The sequence below is a fragment of the Tamandua tetradactyla genome, chromosome X, assembly GCF_023851605.1.
Source record: "Tamandua tetradactyla isolate mTamTet1 chromosome X, mTamTet1.pri, whole genome shotgun sequence".
In the NCBI taxonomy this organism is placed as follows: Eukaryota; Metazoa; Chordata; class Mammalia; order Pilosa; family Myrmecophagidae; genus Tamandua; species Tamandua tetradactyla.
In genome coordinates, this window is record NC_135353.1 from 17,493,409 (window position 1) to 17,497,432 (window position 4,024).

A 4,024-nucleotide genomic window follows, 5' to 3' on the forward strand; every position below is an offset into this window, starting at 1 on the left:
AAATATTACCATATATAATAGCAAGCTACCATTTGTTCAGTGCCAGACATTGCTCTATAAACTTGACTTCAATTGTCTTATGTAACAATCACAATAACCCCATGAGAGAGGTACTATCAGATAAAAAACTGATAAAAAAACTGAGGCTCTGAGAGCTAGTAACATGCTCATGAACAACAACTAAAGTGGGAGAGCGAGGACTGGAATTTTGAACAGAACGCCCCCACTCTTTACATTCTACGGCTTCCTCTATTTGCTTCTTGTGATTTGTGTCACTCTGAATGATCAGTTTTCTGACTGCCTCCAATTACTGAACTGTAGTCTCCCTGAAAGCAAAGACCTAGTAACACTCCTCCTTATATACACAGGCCCCCCCTAAACAACCCTGTAGTTCCCTCTCATTTTTTTCATCACCCATTGGCTGCCTTGGTCTATGACATAATATCATCATGGTGACAGGTGCTGACTTCATATTAGAAGCTCATCTTAAGAATTCTGAAGGAAGCAGTGCATTTTGGTTCAACGGATAGACAAGGCTGTTAGCCACACAAGCTAAACATCTGTTTTTATATGTATGACAAAAGCGCTAAAAATATTTGAATAATGGACAAGATCCCAAAGTTCTTTTATTTTTTTATTTGTGTATTTTTAATGGAATGCCAACTTCATTTTCACTTGGTTTATTTAGGTAAGTGAAAAGTAACATGAAAACTAAGGGGCTTAAGAGAATGTTAACCTTTGGGGAAGGCAAAGTTTCATCCTGAGGTACTCGGATTTCACTGTTACAAGTCTCTTTTTAGAAATAACAAATATTCACAAATATTTTGCAGAACCCATAAACATCAATGGATCACTAACCAAGGCAAATAGTAAAAATGGAGAGCAACGAAAACAAGGATATTCTTCAAAACACTCAGGTAAATGATGCATTACTGACATTTTTCACTCACATTCAATGAGATTAGAATGTTTTCAAAGGAAAATGCAGGCCAGGGCTCCTTTTGTACACTGTGTGAATGTCTTTGATTGTGGATTATCAACCATGTCCATAAAGCACAATAATTAAAGGAGCATTTGCTCCAAAATTAAATACTATACTCTTCCATCTCTGTAAACTGAACTTTCTCTTTAGGGATTGCTGCTTTCTTTTCATTTTGGTTGGCACAACTGAAAACCTTGATTCCAACCATATCGTCCAAACATGACTATATGACTTTGGCTGTGAAGTTGAAGATCTAGGAGGGGATGAGATCCCATTGCTAATGCCAGGGACATTGTGTGGCCTGGTTCCAGAGGGCACCAATGGGGTTACCATAGCCTACAGAGCATCTTTGTGCACATTAAATAAAGGAGGTCCCTCTGGAGTGAGGGATTAGGAAAAGATACCCCTCTATGTTAACAAATTATGTTAACTTTTCATGGGACATATTAGAAATGAGAACCCTCTCTTGTGGTCTCATGGCTCAGCAACCAGAACACAAGCTGAAGTGCAGTCCATATTACCCACTGCCATCCATAAATTGTACAATCACACGTGGAGTCCTGTGTGCAGCATTTCTAGCAGTTTTTTCCTCTGTTTTGGCTTTCTCTCCTGTAACTGGCAAGACCACTTGAATCAAAACTCTATCAACCAGAAGGTCATCACTGTGTCTTTCAGCTTCCATCCCTCCTAGAAAGAGTCCCTTTCTTTCTCCTTCCCATATTTAATAAACACCTGGTAGGGCCATACCACTCCTCATTCATTCCCATCCATCACAAACCCATGGGCTCATTCATCTTCCTGCAGCTCAGGTATGAATGTTTCTCTTGCCTGCTCCAAAGCCTGTGTCTTTAACAAGCATTGAGAACAGCTCCTGGGCCTGGGTGGGTATCAGAAGCCCTGGGTTACAATTCTTAATCTATCACTAACTTGCTTCTTTGAGTGTGTCTGTGTGTGTGTGTGTGTGTGTGTGTGTGTGTGTGTGTGTGTGAACTTAAGCAAAACCTATGACCTCCTCTTAGACTTCTTCTAAGACCTTTTCCACCCCCATGCTTCTCTGACACTGGCTTTAGGTCCCAGTGTAGGTTTAGTCATGGATGAAGAAGGGAGAATTTTTCCCTAATCAGACTGAGAGGTGATTACCTGGAAATATCCAATTTTCTTGGGCAACCTTTGACTTAATCATATGAAAAGATGCTTACCTTCTCCATAATAAGAGAAATGCAAATTAAAAATAAGCAAAAATATGGGTTTTCAACTGTCAAATTGAAAGATATCAAAATGCTTGATAACATACAGCATGTTGGCAAAAAAGCAGGGAAACCTATACACTCATATATTATTTGTAGAAGTATGAATGAATACAACTTCTATAGAGGTCAGTTGGCAAATCTAAATAAAAGTATGTGCATACTGTTTAACCCAGCAATTCAACTTCTAGGATATTTCCTAAAAAACTCTTTTCCATTTTCCTAGTCCATCAAGTCTCCCATTCTCCAAGAAGACTATTTCATGTTTTCCTCTTGTCACAAATCCTAAAAATATCCATCCCCCACCCTGCCAGCCTCACCCTCAATCGATGATTGTGTTTCCTCTTTCATTGATAAAATACAAGTAATCAAAGGAGGACTTTCACAAGCTCCCACCACTTCATTCCTCCATCTACCCGAATCTGTATCCATATTCTCTGCTTCCCTTCTACTGATATAGATGAACTTTCCAGGTTAAATGCGATTCCTCTACCTACACACAAAATTCTATCCACCAATGCCAACTCAGGGGCAATTCTTTTCCTTTCCTATATCATCATACTTTATGTTTCTACTGCATTATTCCCATTAGCATCTAAACATCCTGTCATTTCTCCCATCATCTTTCTCCCTCAGCACCTCCAGCTAATGCCCCATTTCTCTGCCCCCCTTTACAGTTAAGCTCCTCAAAAAAGTTGCCAAAATTTGCTATCTAAATTTCCTTTTCCCCCCTTCTCTCATGAATCAGTTCCAACCAGGCATGCATTCCCACCACTTCACCAAAGTTTTCCTTTCTGAGGTCTCAAATTACCTCCACATTGCCCCTCCATAGTCAATTCTGAGTTCTAATTTTACCTGAACCATGTACCTTATTGATCTAATATTTTATTATGGGCATTTTCAAATGTACAGAAAAATTGAAAGAACTGTACTTTGCACACTCCTATACTCATCATCTAGATACTAAAATTAAACATTTTACTATACCTGACTTCTACAGTTCATGTTATTTTCATCATATCATGCTCCCTTAGTATTGACATCAGGACCACTGGGGCATTTTTCAACTCTAATGGGGCTGAACCACCTCAATCTATACCAATGAAGGGGCAGAAGTGAGGGAAAGCAAAGGGCGGGGTGATGAACAATAAACTCAAAATTGTCAGATTTAAAAAATGAATATATGATATACTTATTATCTGTTGCTCTTTTATTCAATTTATACCAACACTAACTCTTTGTTTTTGTTTTATTTTATTCCAGACATAAAGAAAAATGAAAGTAGCATCCCACGTATTAAAATGTGGAGGGATTATGATATAGCATATGCTATACCTAAAAGATACATCAAATGGAATATAGAAAATTTGGATTTATGAAATGCAATCCAAAATTGCCCCATTATTTCTTTTCATTATAGTACTACACATATTGATGCAATAAATGAATGATTTATTCAGAAAAGTGCAGCCACTCTTCTTTCAACGAAATAGCATAGTGATGTTTGCAATCTGTGTCAGGAATTCAGATTTTCTACATAGTAAGAAAGAGATGCTTTGACTAAGGCTAGGAGACAGATGAAATAAGGGAGCTAGGGATTTGGTGGGGATTAAGTTTATACTTGCTTACACAGACTTTGCAGTCTAGTCTCACTTCTTTTTTTTTTATTTCTGACTTCTCTAGGTATATGTTTTTCTCCTCTATTCTTATATGAATAACATATATTATGTGTTAGACAATGTTCTAGTTTGCAAGCTGTTGAAATGCAATATACCAGAAACAGAACAACTTTTGA

The 4,024-nt window shown here is 37.8% G+C and overlaps 1 long non-coding RNA gene across 1 annotated transcript; it reads left to right on the forward strand.

Moving 5' to 3' along the window:
- The first annotated feature begins 486 nt into the window (after nt 1-486).
- On the forward strand, nt 487-3,693 carry LOC143671210 (uncharacterized). Its single transcript, XR_013169505.1, has 3 exons — nt 487-688; nt 831-917; nt 3,493-3,693. It is a non-coding gene; the product is annotated as an uncharacterized LOC143671210 (long non-coding RNA).
- Nucleotides 3,694-4,024: the final 331 nt, after the last annotated feature.